This window comes from Dermacentor silvarum, chromosome 3, assembly GCF_013339745.2.
Source record: "Dermacentor silvarum isolate Dsil-2018 chromosome 3, BIME_Dsil_1.4, whole genome shotgun sequence".
NCBI lineage: Eukaryota > Metazoa > Arthropoda > Arachnida > Ixodida > Ixodidae > Dermacentor > Dermacentor silvarum.
The window spans coordinates 119,863,920-119,885,528 of NC_051156.1; positions in this window are offsets into that span (position 1 = coordinate 119,863,920).

Consider the following 21,609-nt stretch of genomic DNA (forward strand, 5'->3'; position numbering starts at 1 on the left):
TCAGAGATGGGTGTACATTCGGATGAATCGGGTCTGTACGGAAGAATGGTGTCGAGAGTAGTCGAAGGTTCGCGGCCGTACAAGAGGAAGAATGGGGAAAAGTTTGTGGTCGCCTGTGGTGCAGTGTTGTAGGCGAACGTGATGAATGGCAGAATGAGGTCCCAATCAGTGTGATCAGAGGCGACGTATTTGGAGAGCATGTCGCCAAGGGTGCGGTTAAATCTTTCCGTCAGACCGTTAGTTTGAGGATGGTAGGCGGTGGTGGTGCGATGAACGATGCGACATTCAGTAAGGAGCGCGTTTACGACTTCGGAGAGGAACACACGTCCTCTATCGCTCAAAAGTTCGCGAGGTGCACCGTGACGGAGAATAAGTTTTTCAGTAGGAAGGATGCGATATCACGAGCTGTGGCAGCAGGCAGAGCGGCTGTTTCTGCGTATCGCGTCAAGTGGTCGATGGCGACGACTATCCAGCGGTTTCCGGAAGCCGTGCTCGGAAGGGGTCCATACAGGTCAATCCCAATGCGATCGAAGGGCCTGGCAGGACACGGGATTGGCTGTAGTGGACCAGAGACATGCTGAGAAGGAACTTTGCGGCGTTGGCACTGAGGGCACGACCGAATGTACTTGCACACAAAGGTGTACATGCCACGCCAATAAAACCTGGAGCGAAGCCGGTGTACGTCTTGAAGACACCCGCGTGTGCACACTGCGGGTCAGTGTGGAAGGCAGAACATATTTCACCACGAAGATCTCGCGGTATGACGAGCAACCACTTGCGGACGTCGGAGACGTAATTCCGGCGATAGAGAAGTCCATCCCGCATTTCGAAGTGCGAAGCTTGACGGCGCAAAGCTCGAGAAGGTGTAGGAACAGTCGAAGGGTTTGAAAGGAAGCGGATAAGAGCACTAATCCAGGCATCCTTGCGTTGCTCCGAAGCCATGTCGCAGCCTACTGGGAACGAAAGTACGTGGTCAACGGCAGAGAGGCAGGCATCGCTTACGGTTGACACGGGCGAACGGGAAAGCGCGTCGGCGTCGGTGTGGCGGCGGCCAGACCTGTAGACAACGCGCACGTCGAAATCTTGCAACCGCAAAGCCCAGCGAGCTAATCGACCTGAGGGGTCCTTCAGTGTGGACAGCCAACAAAGTGCATGGTGGTCTGTAATTACGTCAAAGGGGCGGCCATAGAGGTAGGGTCGAAATTTACCAAGTGCCCAGATTATGGCCAAACATTCTTTCTCCGTAACAGAATAATTTGTCTCTGCTTTGGTGAGGGTACGGCTTGCGTATGCAACGACGTACTCGTCGAACCCAGATTTGCGCTGCGCGAGCACAGCGCCGAGCCCAACACCGCTGGCGTCAGTGTGTACTTCGATCGGAACACTCGGGTCGAAGTGACGCAGTATAGGCGGCGATGTTAATAGACGACGCAACTCTTGGAAGGCATCGTCACAGGCAGGGGACCAGGCGTAATTGTTCAAGTCGCTCCGTAGAAGCTGATTCAAGGGAGCGGTGATGGACGCAAAATTCCGAATGAAGCGGCGAAAGTAAGAGCAGAGGCCAAGGAAGCTGCGAAGTTCTCGTACGGAGGAAGGTTTGGGAAAATCAGCAACTGCACGGAGCTTGGCGGCGTCAGGAAGAATACCGTGTTTAGATACGACATGGCCAAGGATGGTGAGCTGACTTGCGCCAAAGTGGCATTTCTTCAGGTTGAGCTGAAGGCCGGCGGCAGTTAGGCACTGTAACACTTCCTCCAGCCGACAGAGATGGGTGGGAAAATCGGGCGACAAAAATAACCACATCATCTAAGTAGCACAGGCACGTTTTCCACTTGAGACCACGCAACAGGTTGTCCATCATACGCTCAAATGTGGCTGGGGCGTTGCAAAGCCCGAAAGGCATGACACGAAATTCATATAGGCCATCTGGTGTTACAAAGGCCGTCTTAGGTTGGTCTTCGGGTGCCATGGGGACTTGCCAATAGCCGCTACGTAAGTCGATAGAAGAGAAGAACTCCGCGCCTTGGAGACAGTCAAGGGCGTCGTCAATTCTCGGAAGAGGGTAAACATCTTTACGAGTTATTTTGTTAAGACGACGGTAATCGACACAGAATCGAATCGATCCGTCCTTCTTCTTAACAAGAACAACGCGAGGTGCCCAGGGGCTATCCGAAGGCTGAATGACGCCGCGCTTCAGCATGTCAGCTACTTGGTCATCGATGACACGGCGCTCTGTCGCGGATACACGATAGGGTCTTTGTCGCAGTGGCGCACTAGTACCCGTGTCAATGCGATGACAAACAGTTGACGTGCGGCCCAAGGGAACATGCTGGCAGTCGAAAGACGAACGGAACTTGTCGAGAAGGCGTAGAAGCTGGGCGCGTTGGGAAACAGTCAACGTGTCGGCGATGGAGCTATGGAGAACATCGGGCGAAGTCGGCTCCTGCGCGGGGTTACAGGTCATTCCGGCGACCTCATGAGTGGCGGTGGAACCAGTTGGCATATCAATGATGGCAGCAGGGTCGACACACTGGACGCGGCCAACGCATTCCCCACGAAGCAAAGTGAGAGGACAGGACAATTGGTTGGAGACGAGCAGTCTGGTGATGCCGGCATGAACGTCCAAAACAGCGAAAGGCAGCGGGGAACATTTGCGACGAGCGAAAATGGCGGATGGCGTAAAAGTGCGCTGGCATCAGCAACAAGGTTGCATGACACCGTGGCTAGGGCAGAAGAGTGCGGTGGAATGGTAACGTCTTCGTCAACAAAAACTTTATCGTCAGGTTCACGAGCGTCAAGGAGCGGGGCGTCGCACAGCGTTTGAAATTCCACCTCAGCACGAGAACAGTCGATGATGGCCTTATTAGCGGAAAGGAAGTCCCAGCCCGAAATAAGATCATGGGAACAAGAACACAGCACCAAAAATTCGACGATGTAGAGGAGGCCGTTGATCACAACACGAGCAGTACACGCAGCTGCAGGCGTGATGCGGTCTGCGCTGGCAGTACGAAGGGATACGTTTGACAGTGGCGTCGTAACTTTCCTGAGCGAACGGCAAAGTGTGGCACTAATAACCGAAACTGCGGCACCAGTGTCAACGAGGGCGAGTGCAGCGACGCCGTCCACATATACATCAATAATATTAGTCGGAGAAGGGAGAGGCCTTGGTCTGTTCGTGGGTGACGCAGTTCTCGCCTCTGGAACTGCGGCGATTAGTTTTCCCGTTCCGGCGTAGAAGGACGACGACGCATCGGTGAAAGCGAGCGACGTCGGGGCGATGGCGAACGGCGGTCAACAAGAGGGCGGTGGTCCGAGTAAGAAGACATCTGGCCAGGGTTCTGAGGCACGGAGGACGACGGGTATGGTGAACCGTATGGTTCGGTGTCGAAGCTACGGCGGTAGGATGTTGGGCGGCGACGGCAAAATCGTGCAATGTGGCCAGGTAGACCACATGCAAAACATATTGGGCGGTTGTCAGGAGTGCGCCATTGTCCACTGCTGTGTGGGTACCGCGGCTGAACGAAGTGAGGGGCTGGACGCAGTGGCACGGCTGATGGGAATGGCGCAAAGGTCTGAGGTGGTGGCCGTGCGAGAGCCTCGGCATAGCTAAGAGGTGCAGTCACCTCGGGAAAAGCAACGGGAGTCGGCACTGGTGGAGTCTCGCGGGCAGAAGGGAGAGCTGCGCAAACTGTCTCTTGGATGACCTGGCGAAGGTTGGCCGGCAAAGACGAGGGTGGTGACGTGGCTGAGGACAGCAGCGAAAGCTGGCGAGCGACCTCAGCACGGACGAACTCTTTAATTTGGCAAAGCAGGGAGTCCATGTCAGGAGCCACGGCCACGCTCGCGAGGCTTTCATCGGACACAGGTGGGCGCCGTGTGAGAAGACGCTGCCTGCAGAGCTCGTCGAAACTCTGGCAAAGCTCAATGACCTGAGAAACTGTGTCAGGGCTTTTTGACAGCAGCATATGAAAGGCATCGTCGGAAATGCCCTTCATGATGTGACGTACCTTGTCCCCCTCCGCCATCGACGGGTTGACACGCCGGCAGAGGTCGACGATATCCTCTATGTAGCTGGTGAACGTTTCACCAGTTTGCTGGGATCGGCTGCGCAGGCGTTGTTCAGCGCGAAGCTTGCGCACGCCAGGGCGGCCGAAAACGTCTGCAATGCTGGTTTTGAAGCGAGCCCATGTGCGGAGATCGGCTTCGTGGTTTCGAAACCACAGCTTGGCGACGCCCGACAGATAGAACATCGCGTTGTTGAGCTTCTGGGTGTCGTCCCATTTGTTAGTGTTGCTGGCGCGTTCATACGATTCCAGCCAATCTTCAACGACTTTCTCATCGGTGCCGCAGAAGATGTCAGGATCCCGCTGACGCTGGGCACCGGCACATACGATGGCTGGAGTAACCGGTGGGGATGTCGGGCTGGGGTCGTCAGGCATGACGGACGGCAGAGTTCGGGTGCGTAATTCCAGGTTGGGGGAAACCGCAGCACCTCCACCAGAATCTAATGTGAACACAGTACAAGAGAGCAGCGGGCAGCGTTGGCAGCGTGTCTCAACCAGAGCGGCTCAGGCAATCTCGAGCTCGCGCTTCCCGGATGACTGGCGATGTGGCTGCAGCGCCGGGCATTCGTCTTCACTACATATGTAAAAATTTCCTCTAAACATAGCTAAAATACCAATAAGACGGTAATTCAATTATTCATATGGCGTTTTTTAAGCCAAATAACTCTAGAATATGCATAACACAGGTTACACATTTAAGTGAACCGGTGATCCGTTCAATCGAACCGGTTCATTTCAGTGAGCTGAGCCGTTCCGAGCCGCTCACTGAAGTGAGCCGTTTTGCCCGTCTCTACTTGCAGGAAAGCGAACCTTAATTTCTCCCAGCATGAGGCAGAACAAAGACGCAAGAGCCGAGAGATCCCTTTGACCGGCGGTGTAAAAGATTTCCTCGACCGGGAGTTGGCAGAGAATGTTAAGCCGTAAAAGTCAAAACATCACCCATAATCACACGAAAACCTCTGGAAAACAAACATAATCATAGAAACTCACACACAATCACAGAAACCCAGAGATAGTAACAAAAAATCAAAGAAAAACACAAGAGGACCACAGCTCCGCTGTTTCAGCAGATTTTTCATTGGGTGGAACTGGGTTTACTTTTAATTCTTCTCTATTTTTTGCTAACCTCGCAACTAGCAGCTCGCCATATATAAAAGGCGGACGAAAAAGGGGACGATGGCTGCTAGAACAATAAACACGAAAGGAAAGTGTTGAGGAACGGTACAAAGTTTTCTAATACGATATGACATGTATATTCTTGTTCGTATAGTCGGGTAAGCGAGGGAGATCAGACAGCACAACACTATTAAATATTTAGTGGATCATTATGTGGAATGCACCCCGCACAATGGGATAATTATCATTTGTTCCAACCGGTGGCGCACAAACACCTGGAAAGTCGTCGTACTCCGGGTTCATCACGCCGAACACCTCTTCCTCGTACTCTTGGTCAAGGGCCACTATGTTGTCGTAAGCGTCTTCGGCAGTGGTGTACGCAATGGCGTCCTCCCCTTTGCAAGCAAATTGGTAATTTGGATGAATATTGGCGCTGTCGGCATGAATGGTGGTCTGGTTCCACGACGAGTCCAGGATGTCGCACACTTCCGGCAGCGACAGGATGCCCGCCTTCTTGGTCAGAGGCCCTGGAGGCCCGTATCCCAGCGGCTGGATGTTGTACGGCTTGCTGCTGCTGTCGTTCTTGCAATTAGCCGGGTCGATCTTGTATGTGAGTGCCACAAATGGATATAGGTGGCAGAAGGTGGGGCGGTCTGTTTGGTTGAGTTTTTCAGAGTAGACTTTCAATTCGCGAATCGTATAGGTCGTCGCCTTGCGATTGGTGATGTTGCGTGGGTACTCATGATACAACACGATGGTGTGGTAAGCGTGTCTATGCGCCAGCTTGCTCGTATTGTATGGTGTGCGCACGTGGTAGCCGTACGGGAAAAGAAAGCCGAACGTGCGCTTATTATGCTGCATGAATACATCATTGGTGTCGTTGTAGAGCTCCGCCAGACTGCGGTTGAGCGAGTCCGGGGCGTTGTTCCACCACATTCGGATGGCATCGTAATCGTTGGCTTTCATCCAGGCGAGAGCGTTGTTTTGGAATGTGGCCTTCTCGTTGTTGGCGTTGGCCAGCAGCTTGAGAAACGCCGAGTCCGGACCCCGAACCACGAGCCACACCTCCAGGAAGGGGTTTTCCGCCTTGAAGTTGGCCATGCGGCGCACGGCATCCCTCGGCGGAAGGTCGACGTCCGGTAGCTCTGGCTGCAGCTGCATGTTGTCGTCGAGAGAGTAGCAGCAATACATGGCGTAGTGGCAGAACATGTACGGGAAGAAGGCGATTCCATACGTGCGACGGTGGCTGCGAAAGCCCTGCTTGTCCGCCCAGAAGGGACACAGGTACTTGTGCAGAGCAATCCAGATTGGCTGAGTGTAGTTCTGGTTGTGCTGCCAGCTGTCTTCTATGGGGGTGCTCGGTGTGGCAGCGGCCGTCGATTCTTGCGTGATACGTGAACCACTAGGCGGCTGGGCGCTGCCACTGCTGCCATAACTGACCTGCGTGGTGGTACTAGGTGTGGCAGCGGCCGTCGATGCTTGCGTGATGCGTGAACCACTGGGCGGCGGGGCGCTGCCACTGCTGCCATAACTGACCTGCGTGGTGGTACTAGGTGTAGTAGCGGGCGTTGGTGCATGCGTGATGCGTGAACCACTGGGCGGCGGTGCGCTGCCACTGCCACCATAACTGACTTGCGCGGTGGTGCTAGGTGTGGTGGCGGGCGTCGGTGCATATGTGACGCGTGAGCCACTGGGTGGCTGCGCGCTGCCCCTGCCGCCATTACTGATCTGCGTGGTGCTACCATCATCGTCGGGAATGAAGTCGTCGCTCAGTATGCCAAAGAATAACGTCAATAGCATGAGGGCGAGCAGAAGCAGAAAAAGGCAACAGAACACCACAACAAACAAGTGATTCTCGGAGCCCTCGTTGGTGGCGGCGTTGTCAGGAACACCGGGACTGGTGTCGTACATAGCGGCGACGTTGACGGGAGCACCGGGACTGGCACCGTACAAGCTCCAACCATCCGCGTTTACCAACGCGGTGTCATCTCCATACGGATAGTACGCCTCCATGGTTTCAGCCTTTCTAGCCTGAGATGTGACGGGCTTACGACAGCGAGAAAACGAACCTCAGCGCTGTAAACGAAGGAATCAGTAGTTTTACCGACCTGGAGGCCTTTGTTGCTTGCCTTCTCCATTCTCCACACAAAGGGCACTTGCCCACTACGGAGGACCGTGAAGACGATGGCCGTAAAAAGAAACAAAAAAGGAGAGAGCAAGAAAAAAAATGGTTGTGGTTTAGCTCTGGTTAAACCTACTCGAGTAGCGATAGCTACAGACCTCCGGCTGTGCTTAGGCGTCTAGCGGTATCGCTTTCACGGCGTTTGGCCAACCGTTCGGCACGCTCCTTTTGAGTCTCTTCCGCGCGCTGTCTCCTCTTCACTTCTTTTCTACGGCGATCCCTGGCCTCCTTCAGGCTGGCCGACTTCTCACCATCCATACTGCGGCCTCAACAATGGCTGCGGTTACGCGAGCTCTCCCCTTCTATATTCCCGGTTATCACAGCTGCGGAGCGCGGGTGTGTACACCCCGCGCTCCGCAGCTGTGATAACCGGGAGTGTAGAAGGGGGGAGCCCTCTGTATGACGTCATGGCGTCATACAGAGGGCGCAGCGAGCGCCCAATGGCAGGAGCGGTGGCCGCGCGGCGACCACTACGAGGCGAGTTGCTGGAGAATCGAGGCCCGTGGTGTGACGTCACAAAGAGGGAGCGGCGAGCGCGCCAGCTGTGGCGGTCGCCAGGGAACGGCGGACGCACGCCTGTAGGAACAAGCTATGTCGCCGGAGAATCGACGCCCGTGGTGTGACGTCACACAGAGGGCGCGGCGAGCGCCCAACGGCTAAAGCCCCTTGATGTTAGAAAGTGTCGACACGCTTTGATCTACGCCGCAAGACCCTCGCTGGCGCGGTCAACCTCCTCTTTTTCTCCCCCTCTTTCGCGGAGGCAGCGCAGCCGCCACGCTGAATGGCTGCTGCGCGCGAGACTACCCCGTCAGGTGACCCTGACGTCACGAAAAGGGCGCGAAACTTGCTTTCGCGCGCCTTTAGTTTCTCCCGCCCGTCATGCGCAGTCCAAGTGGTGGTCGCCCTGCCGCTCCGAACGTGTGTTTCCCAAGTTTTTCCATCCTTTCGTAGGAATCTGAGATTCGTTCTCCGTGAAAATGCCTTGCTGCTGCGCGTTCCAATGCAGCAGCAGGCCAGAGAAAGGGCAAGCCTTATTTTACATCCCCCGAGGTGAACGGAATGTCGTGCGTCGGAAGCAGTGGCGCCATAACATCGGGAGAAGGGATTTTGCCCCTTCTAAGCACGCCGTTCTTTGCGAGGTGAATGAATTGCAGCTTTCCTCATATTTGTGGATGAAGTTGTATGGAGATTTTAATGCTCTTCGCATAGCCGTACTCTTCGTTCAGTTCAATACAGAGCACCGATAACTGTGCATATAGTTTTTTTTAACACGAAAGTGTTTTATGCCGGGGTCCACCAAGACTTCACTGACGTATTTCCGTCACGGATATGACGTTCTTACAATGTACACGAACATAATACAAAGAAAGAAACCAGAAGAAAAAGTTCCACAAACATGCAAAATTTGGAAATCGAAACCACGACCTCTCGGTCCGCGACGATAGATCGCCGAGCGTTTAACCCATTGCGCCACAAACGCATTTGCAGAGAGCTACACAGACGCGCCTTATATATCTAACACTCCTCCGTGTACCCGCGCTCTTGCTCGGGGCGGTGCCGCCGCCTACGAGCAGAAAAGAGAAGTACTGCATTATGACACTAACGCGCACCGACAGTGAACGCTTCGGTGGTCTCAGCACTACGACGCCTCGATGCCAGCATTCGAAGGGACGCTGGCATCAAGAAGCACTACCAACGCCACCTAGGTGGCGTTCACCGTACTCAGCACAGCGGAGCGTGGCCTCCGCAATTAGCTCTGAAAATGTTTCTGAAGTTGATCGCGGAGGCTGCAATTACGACGCGCTGTACGCGCTGATTTGACTCGGTGACGATTCAGTTACGTGCTTTGTCTTGCGCGTTGTATTAGTGTGTCAGTTACGTGCTTCGTCTTTCGCGTTGTGCTAGCGTGTGCAGCGTAGTGCAGCTTCCATATGCACGACGGTTGCTCATGGTCATCGACGTTGGTAGTCGTGATGGAGGAGACGTGCCACCAGGCGTCAGCGTGGGTGCATCAACGCCTAAGGGCGCTTTAGCCACAAAACACCAATAGACATTATATATCAATGTGCAATAAACATTACACTACTTCTGTGAAGACACGTTTCACTTTCGTGTTCTATACCGATTCCTATATAAGAGGGATCAACCACATTTTTTAAGTGAGTCGGCTGAAATTTTCGTTGACTCTTCGAGCCGTGACAAAGGTTTTTGTGTTCTCGCGCGTGCGTTAGTTTTCAAATGTATGTAATTTGTGATTTAATGCCTGTAACTCATATTTTGTAGTTGTGTGCATGTGTGTGTGCGTGCTTGTGTATGTGCGTGCGTGTGTGCGTGTATGTGTGTGCATGTATGTGTGTGCGCGTGTGTGCGTGTGATCCTTGCGCCTGATACTTGTGAAGCCAAGGAACTATTTTACTCTTATTGCGTGCTTATTGTATATTCGCAAAGTTTCAATACTGCGAGCATTTTTTTTCTTTACGTACCTTATGTTGCGAAGGCATGAACCGCAATATATAGGTAGATAAGTGGTATTATGTACTATGGATTATTCGCGCATGCTCATTAAGTACAAGCCACGCGCTTCTGACAATCTCCCTCAATTCTGATAAACTTGACATCTTGAAGTCTGTAAGTTAATAATCAAGTGCCGGTCTTAGCAGTTTCCGTGTAAGCAATCAGCCTTTTTTTTTTTGAGAGAGAGAGACTTAGGTTACTCCCAGAGGTGATGGAATGTAATTTCTCGTCGTTTCATAGTGACGGAATACAGGCACGTGTGTAAAGTTCTATTTTGGCTGTTTCGCAAACACAGCACGTATTTTTACTTTGTACCAATGCCAATGCCTTTGTACCAATGCCACACAGTGGCATTGGTACAAAGGCTTTTGGCCCACTCATAATGGCGAATTCACTTTAAGTAAACTATCACATTTCTTCTTGGTTACCTTCTCTGAGCCTTTTAAGAGCGAAGATTGTGAACCAAATTCTCGTTTATACTCTACGCTGTTTATATTGTATGCACCCAATACACCTCCACGCTACGGACAACCCAAGTGGCGACGTAGAGGTAAACAGCTCAGCCACTGCTTGGTAATGATTTTTACGGAGCGCTTCCGCTTGTATTTATCGAAGCGTCCTCAAAAAAAATGTCACGACGTTCTATCAGAAACGTACTTTCGTCATGACAGTTTCACAAGGGATAAATTCCCCTATAACGCTTCAAAGGGCCGAATAAACAAGCGCGCGCATTGATTCTAATGCAGCTGCAGCGAGCCACTGGAGGGTTCAGCACCGCGCCGGCCCGGTGAGGGGGAGAAATCCGAGGAGAATTGAGGAGGAAAGCGCGCGCGCGGGGGAGAGTGTCGCTACTTTCTAACATCAAGGGGCTTTACCAACGGCAGGAGCGGCGGCCGCGCAGCGACCACGACGAGCTAAGTTGCTGGAAACCTGGCGTAATGTAGCTATCGCTACAAAAAAATAAAGGCGTAGAAAACATTGGAAGTAACGCAAAAAACGTCGTGCTTTCACAGATAAGTAAGGGTGCTGTTTTGTAGAAATGTTCTTATGCAGTGCCTTTTCGCGTGACGTCAACGGTTTTGCAAATGGTGGGTGTGTATGCACTACGTTTTTTTAAATAGTCCAATCAACAGCTCCCTCCGTTGGGCGGATGATTCTTTCGTGTTCTCTTGTCTTTTTCCGGGGCTGTATACCAAATTTGTTTTATAAAAGGACATTTCATGAAAGCACACGTCCATCCTACGTAATGCAAATTTGTTTTGTGAACTTACAACGCGAAATCTGCTGTAGCATTAAGTAAAGCACACGTAAGTGCTCCTATTTTTGAAGCCGTAGCCACATATTTGTCGAATCTATATCGAAGTCAAGCCGTCAAGCGCATGCAAAATGGCGGCCTCTGTTGAACCCGAACGCGTATATTGAAAATTTAGAAGGCACAGCGCCTTAGCAACCGCGGTGGAATGCGATTAGCTGAAACGCCGCCAGCGACGCTCTGATGTCACGCCGTGAGGATTATTGCTTTTGCGTGTCGCCCATGATAGGTTAGGTTAAGGTTAGATTAGCTTAGATTAGGTTAGGGTAAGAAAGGTTAGCATCGGTTAGGATAGGTTAGGTTAGCGCAAAAAGCTTTAGGAGGTGCGGCGTACTCTCACAGCGGTTGCAAAGGGCGTCGAACGTCGCCGGCGGCGTTTCAGCAAATCTCGTTCAACCGCGGTTGCTAAGGTGCTGTGCCTTCTATATTTTCGATATATGCAATCCACGTAGCTGACTGTCGCCTCACCAAGTGTTTACGCTAGTCCGTAATGTGGTGCAAGTCATTGCGACCGATGGCGGCGTACATTCGTCTGATAATTTCAGACGCTACTTCCGGGAGACGTGAGATACAACAGTGAGGCGAGTAAATATTGGTAGTGTAGCACTTTCATTGTCGCGAGGTTTTCGCTGTTTGTATTGTGTAGGCCGTTTCACATGGCGCGATTGGGGCGAAAAAAATCGTTCTCTCGCGCACGTCACCGAGCGATCTTCGCTGGCAGCTTTCACATGCGTCTTGACCGCGCGATTTCCGTCGCAGCGACGCCCAAGGTTGCTCCCTACTCAGAAAGTATCTATGCCTGCATGGTTAAATAAAAACAACATGGAAACTAGCCAAATATTACAATTTTATATTATTTTTCGGAAATAGAATAGTACTCAATTTTTCAGCCTATAAACGCCTTGAGACTGCGATCGCTTACTCCGCAGTTGCGGCTAGTGAAAATGCTGCACAAACCGCATAAGCGTGCGGCGTGGTTTTGTTTTGTGCACTCTAGTTGTGTTGTTGCGGTACGATGGAAGCCACAACTCTTCTCCTGAAGGAGCATTTGCCTCTCCAAAAGAAGAAGCTACTATTAAATATGCAAGTGCCTGGCACAATTTGTAGCAATGATGACGTTGACGACGGCGACGATCGTGAGGGTACGTGCCGTATGTTGAAGGCGGCGTCAGCTCCCGACCTGGATAGCATGCAGCTTCTCCTTTTAAAAGAATTGTGCGAGCTGGAGAAAAAAATTGATGAAACTCCTGAGCCACAGGCGCTGGTGGGTACGCTCTGTTAAAACATCGTTGAAACTGGTGCGCGACATTACTCCGCTGAGCTTCCAACACGCGTAAAACAAGAAAATGCCTATTTCGACGGCGCTTGCTGTTACGTCACGTTGCTCCGCCCACATCGCGCCGATCGCTGCGACTCAGCGACGGAAATTCCAACATGTTGGACTCCCGTCGCGGAGAGCCTGCGACTCCGCGACGGTCGCTGAGCGACGGAATTCGCTGTGTCGCTGTGTGAAAATCGCGCCATGTGAAACGGCCTTATTGCGTGTGATCCTGTTTTAGGGGCGGAGCTCCTTAGGGTCGAGCCTTGTCCCCTGTCGCGCCATTGTAGCCACGCTAGTACTCGCCGCGGTGGCGCAGCTGTGCTCTCTCTTTCTCTCTCGTTCCCGACGCGCGCTCTCTCTCTCGTCCGTAGCTAGGGGCGCTGCGCTGCACAAGGGCGTTCGTTCCCGACGCGCGATCTCTTTCTCTCTCGTTCCCGATGCGCGCTCTCTCTTTCGTCCGTAGCTAGGGGCGCTGCGGTGCACAAGGGTGTTCGTTCCCGACGCTCTCTCTCTCTCTCTTTCATCCGTAGCTAGGGGCGCTGCGGTGCACAAGGGCGTTCGTTCCCGACGCGCGATCTCTTTCTCTCTCGTTCCCGATGCGCGCTCTCTCTCTCGTCCGTAGCTAGGGGCGCTGCGGAACACAAGGGTGTTCGTTCCCGACACTCTCTCTCTCTCTCTTTCATCCGTAGCTAGGGGCGCTGCGGTGCACAAGGGCGTTCGTTCCCGACGCGCGATCTCTTTCTCTCTCGTTCCCGATGCGCGCTCTCTCTCTCGTCCGTAGCTAGGGGCGCTGCGGTGCACAAGGGTGTTCGTTCCCGACGCTCTCTCTCTCTCTTTCATCCGTAGCTAGGGGCGCTGCGGTGCACAAGGGCGTTCGTTCCCGACGCGCGATCTCTTTCTCTCTCGTTCCCGATGCGCGCTCTCTCTCTCGTCCGTAGCTAGGGGCGCTGCGGTGCACAAGGTGTTCGTTCCCGACGCTCTCTCTCTCTCTTTCATCCGTAGCTAGGGGCGCTGCGGTGCACAAGGGCGTTCGTTCCCGACGCGCGATCTCTCTCTCTCTCTTTCATCCGTAGCTAGGGGCGCTGCGCTGCACAAGGGCGTTCGTTCCCGACGCGCGATCTCTTTCTCTCTCGTTCCCGATGCGCGCTCTCTCTCTCGTCCGTAGCTAGGGGCGCTGCGGTGCACAAGGGTGTTCGTTCCAGACGCGCTCTCTCTCTCTCTCTCTCTTTCATCCCTAGCTAGGGGCGCTGCGGTGCACAAGGGCGTTCGTTCCCGACGCTCTCTCTCTCTCTCTCTTTCATCCGTAGCTAGGGGCGCTGCGGTGCACAAGGGCGTTCGTTCCCGACGCGCGATCTCTTTCTCTCTCGTTCCCGATGCGCGCTCTCTCTCTCGTCCGTAGCTAGGGGCGCTGCGGTGCACAAGGGTGTTCGTTCCCGACGCGCGATCTCTTTCTCTCTCGTTCCCGATGCGCGCTCTCTCTCTCGTCCGTAGCTAGGGGCGCTGCGGTGCACAAGGGCGTTCGTTCCCGACGCGCGATCTCTTTCTCTCTCGTTCCCGATGCGCGCTCTCTCTCTCGTCCGTAGCTAGGGGCGCTGCGGTGCACAAGGGTGTTCGTTCCCGACGCTCTCTCTCTCTCTTTCATCCGTAGCTAGGGGCGCTGCGGTGCACAAGGGTGTTCGTTCCCGACGCTCTCTCTCTCTCTCTCTTTCATCCGTAGCTAGGGGCGCTGCGGTGCACAAGGGCGTTCGTTCCCGACGCGCGATCTCTTTCTCTCTCGTTCCCGATGCGCGCTCTCTCTCTCGTCCGTAGCTAGGGGCGCTGCGGTGCACAAGGGCGTTCGTTCCCGACGCGCGATCTCTTTCTCTCTCGTTCCCGATGCGCGCTCTCTCCTCTGTCCGTAGATAGGGGCGCTGCGGTGCACAAGGGCGTTCGTTCCCGACGCGCGATCTCTTTCTCTCTCGTTCCCGATGCGCGCTCTCTCTCTCGTCCGTAGCTAGGGGCGCTGCGGTGCACAAGGGTGTTCGTTCCCGACGCTCTCTCTCTCTCTTTCATCCGTAGCTAGGGGCGCTGCGGTGCACAAGGGCGTTCGTTCCCGACGCGCGATCTCTCTCTCTCTCTCTCGTCCGTAGCTAGGGGCGCTGCGGTGCACAAGGGCGTTCGTTCCCGACGCGCGATCTCTTTCTCTCTCGTTCCCGATGCGCGCTCTCTCTCTCGTCCGTAGCTAGGGGCGCTGCGGTGCACAAGGGTGTTCGTTCCCGACGCTCTCTCTCTCTCTCTCTCTCTTTCATCCGTAGCTAGGGGCGCTGCGCTGCACAAGGGCGTTCGTTCCCGAGGCGCGATCTCTTTCTCTCTCGTTCCCGATGCGCGCTCTCTCTCTCGTCCGTAGCTAGGGGCGCTGCGGTGCACAAGGGTGTTCGTTCCCGACGCTCTCTCTCTCTCTCGTCCGTAGCTAGGGGCGCTGCGGTGCACAAGGGTGTTCGTTCCCGACGCTCTCTCTCTCTTTCATCCGTAGCTAGGGGCGCTGCGGTGCACAAGGGCGTTCGTTCCCGACGCGCGATCTCTTTCTCTCTCGTTCCCGATGCGCGCTCTCTCTCTCGTCCGTAGCTAGGGGCGCTGCGGTGCACAAGGGTGTTCGTTCCCGACGCTCTCTCTCTCTCTCTCTCTTTCATCCGTAGCTAGGGGCGCTGCGGTGCACAAGGGCGTTCGTTCCCGACGCGCGATCTCTCTCTCTCTCTTTCATCCGTAGCTAGGGGCGCTGCGCTGCACAAGGGCGTTCGTTCCCGACGCGCGATCTCTTTCTCTCTCGTTCCCGATGCGCGCTCTCTCTCTCGTCCGTAGCTAGGGGCGCTGCGGTGCACAAGGGTGTTCGTTCCCGACGCTCTCTCTCTCTCTCTCTTTCATCCGTAGCTAGGGGCACTGTGGTGCACAAGGGCGTTCGTTCCCGACGCGCGATCTCTCTCTCTCTCTTTCATCCGTAGCTAGGGGCGCTGCGCTGCACAAGGGCGTTCGTTCCCGACGCGCGATCTCTTTCTCTCTCGTTCCCGATGCGCGCTCTCTCTCTCGTCCGTAGCTAGGGGCGCTGCGGTGCACAAGGGTGTTCGTTCCCGACGCTCTCTCTCTCTCTCTCTTTCATCCGTAGCTAGGGGCACTGTGGTGCACAAGGGCGTTCGTTCCCGACGCGCGATCTCTCTCTCTCTCTTTCATCCGTAGCTAGGGGCGCTGCGCTGCACAAGGGCGTTCGTTCCCGAGGCGCGATCTCTTTCTCTCTCGTTCCCGATGCGCGCTCTCTCTCTCGTCCGTAGCTAGGGGCGCTGCGGTGCACAAGGGTGTTCGTTCCCGACGCTCTCTCTCTCTCTCTCTCTTTCATCCGTAGCTAGGGGCGCTGCGCTGCACAAGGGCGTTCGTTCCCGACGCGCGATCTCTTTCTCTCTCGTTCCCGATGCACGCTCTCTCTCTCTCGTCCGTAGCTAGGGGCGCTGCGGTGCACAAGGGAGTTCGTTCCCGACGCTCTCTCTCTCTCTCTCTTTCATCCGTAGCTAGGGGCGCTGCGGTGCACAAGAGCGTAAGGTCCCTCTCAAATTTTTAAGGTACCGACATCAGCCGCGCGCGCCACCTAGAAAGTTTCTGTAGCAGACGACGCCCAGGTTAAAGCGCGGCATTCAGCAGGTGAAAAAATATCTGCACATGCTAGGAAATAAAAGCTACTGATGCCTGACTGTAATGAAGACCGAAAGAAGGGCCCAAAATGCTAAAACTGTGCCTTTAATTTCAAATGAACACTGAAAGAAAATCAGACAAGAGAGCGGAAAGAGTGTGTGATCGCCTCGATTCGGCATGTTCGCATCTCGTTCGTTCGCGCTCGTAATACATTGCATTTTGCACCTAAATTAGCTGCATATAATTAATAAAAATGGAGGCGTGTTGATTCGCTTTCATTTCACAAAATAGTCGAAGCCCTTGACGGTAAACAAGCCAGAACCGAAGACAACGCGAGACGAGTTCATCCGCGTTAGTCTTGGTCGCTCTTACCGGCCGTACCTTGCAGACTGCGTGCGCTTAATCCGTTTGCTCTGCCACGGCCGCTGGATGTAAGCGCACACGGTGCGGCCTGCCGCGCGCTCTGAAAACTGCGTGAGGGGGCTTAGTTTTCCGCGCCACCGCCGCGGCGCCACCCGAGGGGGAGGGTTGTTGCGAGTGCGCGTGGGATGAAATGCGCCGCGCGCTGCTGTAGTTTTGCTTGGGCGCGTGCGTCATTCCACCACGCGCAAAATATTCGTTTAAAAGCAACCTAGAGCACACAATTGTCCATTACCACTCTTGCTTTACGACAGCTGCAGCTGTTGCGGAATTTACGGGCTTGCCCTGCATCTCCGAGACGCGACTTCGCGCACCGATTGCTGTTCGAAGAAGTAATCACGGGCATAATTTCCCGGTATCCAATAGAATCTCAGCTAGCGGTTCTAGAGGTGTTTCACCTTGCCTAACACTCCAAGTTCTCCATTTGTATCTTAATCTGTTTGGCCATTTGCGTTTAATCATTACAATCAGATAAAAACATACTTCGCAAGCAGCTGCAATTTCGAAAACTTATTCGTGCCTGCAGCTGCCTCTAAACCCGCTGATAGTACATATGATGAAATATCACGTACCACAGTCAAAAACTAATGCTTCTCATCTGTGTGCGACCATCTCGCAGAAGTGAATTCGCGTCACCTAAAAGGAAATCTTCCGCAAGATAACTTTCATTCCACGCATAATTCCAACAGTGAATATGAAATACGGACAAACGACACGAAGTGAATTTATTGAATGCCAAGTTCGCGCTCTTCCCTGCCCATGTTTCTTGTCTTTTGGGCTGCGCATGTTATTATAAAAACATCAAGCCCATTGACTCGCCTCAGAGTCTCAAGACTTTTCTTGATAGTGATTTTTGTACCAGCTTTAAAAGACGCTCAACCATTGCATTTATGTTGCCAGCCCAGTTGCAGAGCAAAGGTCGAAGTAACTTCCTCAAAAGCATTTCAGAAAGTTTCTTGGAATGCTCCGGATCGTTCGCTTCGCACATCAAGGCGGTACATCGGGTGAAGTGCGGCAGCAGTGCTGAGAGGAGCAACGTGCATAGCTTTCCGGTCCTTCTCACCTCCACAGATTGCATTACTTTGTTGATAAAGTTGCACGTCAGCTGGCAGATGCCGATGAGTTCTGGTGTCGGGTACTCCGCAGTCAAGGTTTTTTATCAACCCATAAACTGCCTTCGTCGGGTTTGACACTTGCAGGAATTCCTTGCATTGATGGCATAAGAGCTGTGAAATTCAATAAATTAAGAACAATCAATAAAGCAATGAGGCGAGAAAGGGATTTTACTTTCGTAAAATTGAGGAATGAGCCATGAAGCTTTCTTTTGCGCTAGAACAAGAATTGTTTCTGTTTTGCTTAACAAATGTGTCTGACAATCCTAAAAAAAACAAGGATGCCAATTGCAGCTCACGTGGTTCAACGAACCAGTTCTTTCAGATCGCGTAGCCGCGAATCTTTTAACATTCGAGTTCATACCTTTTCATCACAGGCACGGGCGAGGTATCCGGCCAAAAAGGCAATTGGAGCCATTTCGAGCTCATCTTGCGCATGTGACCAAGTAGTTCACGCACTCGAGCTCGCCTGAAAGCTCCCTGGCAGCACGTTTGATTTCAACTGGGCAACTAGGAACATCATTGTGTTGGCTCGGCAGGCTGACGACAGCGTTTGACTCAGAACTGGACGGTGCATTCCCTGTCTTTGCCGCATGCAGGATCCCAACCTACAGAAAAAAAAGTGAGCAATGTTATGGTTCCTTAGTATTTAATTATAACAGTTCTAACCTTTAGAAGTTTCTCCACGGAGAAGACAGCTGCCCGAGCATCGACTCTGTCGTTGCCCCCGTTGAACTGCCTCAGACAGCTGAAGAATGATTCCACGGGGTCACTGTTAAATCCCTGAGTCAGAACGTACCGGAACCTGGGGACAGTCGATACAGCTGAAGGAGTCGGTGAAATTACAATTGAAGCAGGGAGAAATTTAATGCTTACAAGAGAAAAACTTACTTGACATGATCTAGAAGGTATTCTATTACTGCCACTGTAGACCTAGTTGTCAGCAACGTCGCCTCGTAAGTCTCCTTTGTGATCTTCTGCTTTGATCGGCTGCCAGAAAGCTGTAAATCCTCAATATAGTTGATAAAATCCACTTCCAGCCATAAAAGCCTTTCGTCGTCTGTCGCGTAGAAGGGCTCCTCCTGCTGGCCACGCAGCTTTAAACCTCCAATGTCGTGAATGGCGTACCATTTAGCTACCATTTCCATTAAAAAAATGGTGGCGAGGCAGTCCTGGAATTCTGCCGCGTCAGGATGGCACTTCAGGTTTTCTTGGAGGAATTTTAACGTAGCTATAACTTCCGAAAATATTTGCTTCGCTCTTAGCACTTTCTGTTTTTCCAAGTTATTTGGTCCAACATGAGCACGGGTGAGGAATCTTACAGGCTTCACCAGCAGCTGAGACTGTATTTCGAACAGCTTTTTCATGTAGACACCGCCTTTGATTAGCTGATCCCCGTCTAATAGCTCTCTTTCCAGAAAATTCTTCCGGAGATTCTTGATCAGACGGTTTTGATCAAAAGAAAGGAAGAGCGGATCACCTACACGCACTGGGTGGGTCGCCACGTGGGAAAGCGTGCCGTCGTCGGAAAGGCTTTTGAACAGCGAGAGATTTGTTTGGTGGTTGTCGGTCACAACCCGCACAATCCAGAATCCCGCTTCCTCAGTAAGTTTCATCACCTCTGCTGTGATGTTACTCAGTTGCTCGCCCTTCAAACACCGAGTAAAAAAATAGCCAACAGGTATGACATATGGGGTTGAAAGTCCTCTGAGGGTAAAGCACAGAAAGCGGTTTGCAACCCGAGGTGCTGCCATTGCATCTTGCTGTGAGCCAGGTCGCATGTCGACGAGGCCAAAAATTTTGTCCACTTGGCGATCATATATAACTTTTCGATGTATTGACACTTCGTCAATAATAAGGGAGCCCATTCGCTCCTCCTCCACAACCAAGCCTTCTCTTTCCAAACGCAGGCGCTCTTTGATCAACGGGGTTATCCCAACCTCGCCTGCTGATTTACCCACGTACTTTTGCAATGTGGTGCGACAGCGAAGCTTGAAGAGAGCCCTCGACCGGACGTGACTGTAGCCTTTGTTAGAGCAAGCCTTCCAGAGAACACAATCCCTTAGGATAGCCTCGCTTTATGCCGGATTTTTCACATGAAAGTTAACTACTTGATTTTGAATGAACAAAGCCGCTTTCTCGCCTTGTTCGGCAGCTGTTAAGACGGTCAAAAACTGGTGAATTTCTTTACTCTCACCGTACGCTCTCAGGCGCCCGCGCGCTTCATCGTAGCCGTCTTGAAGCGTCTGCAGCGCCTTTTTGAGGCCAAAAAGTTTCATCTCGAGCCGATGAATGGTTTTCTTTAACTTCTCCATCGTGCCGTCAATGTCGAGATCGGTTTGCGATGCACCATCCAACAACAAAGCGTTCTGGTCACTATTTTCTCTTGCAGTTTCAGTCGCGAGTTCAATAACGGAACCATGAATTTCGCCTTCCGATTGATTTATCGCGCAGCAATCTCCACTGTCACTGGTCACAACATCACTGTGGTCATCTGGCAAACTTAACGACACACATTTTCCGGGATTTTTCCTACTTCTTTGTGTATTGTCCCTTCTCATGTATGCCGGATAATTAGGAAAAACTGAAGAAACTGCAGTCGGAAGCAAAACCCTATACTTTGTTGTCTTGCGGTAATCGTCTTCTTTAAAATGCAGGGAACATACCAGTGATGAGTCGTTAGGCTCCCACTTGCTTGCTTTGCCACTGGAACCTTGCCGTGAGATGTTGTGCAGCCATTGTGATCGTCATCCTGCATCTGGATCCTGCATCGTGGTAGCGGATGCCTGGATTCTTCTGCGCGTTGCTTGTGCACCGTGGCACACAACAGTTACGCGGCATAGTGCCGCATGGGCAGTACTACCCAGGAAGAATACCCGAGAGCGTACACAAGCTGGTGGCAGGCAAATAAAAGCTCCGCTGCGAAATCGTGGTCCTCCAAATGACTGATTTGCTGCGGCAGCATCCGTGAGAGCGCCGCCGGTACGCTTTTTCCCGCGTTTACCCGTCCCCGCCCCGTGGCGCCCAACAGCGGCCGCATATGCAACTACGGCCCCTCACACTCTCTCTCATAGGAAGCCGCCTGGCGCGGCAGCGGCCGTGGCTCTGCGGCTTTCTTGCTCGTAAGTTTGCTGTGTACATATAGCGGTTACTTCGGTCGAAGAATACATCGAAAACAGAAAGCTGACAGCCATACGGAAAGAAAAAATTTCGACATGGCGTAGCTAAAACATGCGATCCTCACGGAAAGTAAACATCCTGCGCACGTATGTGGAAACTAAAATTTAGTGGGAACGACTGCACCAACACTGTTCTTGTCACTGCGTGCGGCGATTGCCCGACCATTTGCTTGTTTGGCTATTCTGTGCTACGAGTCAGCGGAACTGTCGTGACATCCCAAAGCGGCGTTATTGATCGTGTCATCGCCGATCCTCGAATTTGTTCGCGTTGCTAACGTGACCCGGTCCGCAGCCGAGCACCGTAATCACATTAACTACTTCACCACGGTGGCGGACAAACATTTATCGCATGCACCACAATGCGGATATTTGTGAGCGAGCTAATGCGCTTCCGTCGCTCTATTTACTTGCATGCTAGGCTCGTACTGCATGACCTACGTCAGCGGGTTCATAATGCACTGAAATGAATAATATCTACAAATGTGGGCCATCAAAATCAACGTTCACGAATCAAGTACTATCGCAGCACGGCAGATGCACGCATATGCTTTTTCTTGCGTGTTTGTGTCGCGTCACTTACCTAGCATAGTCGTGCAGCGGCCGACGGTTCAAAGTCTTTCCGTCCAATTCTGTGCAACCACACTTTTGTTCTGGTTAGGTTCTGTTTGTCCCGCGTGATGCAAAATAACTTCTTGCCGCCCTCCGTCCGGTTTCGGCACCCAGTCGCACCGC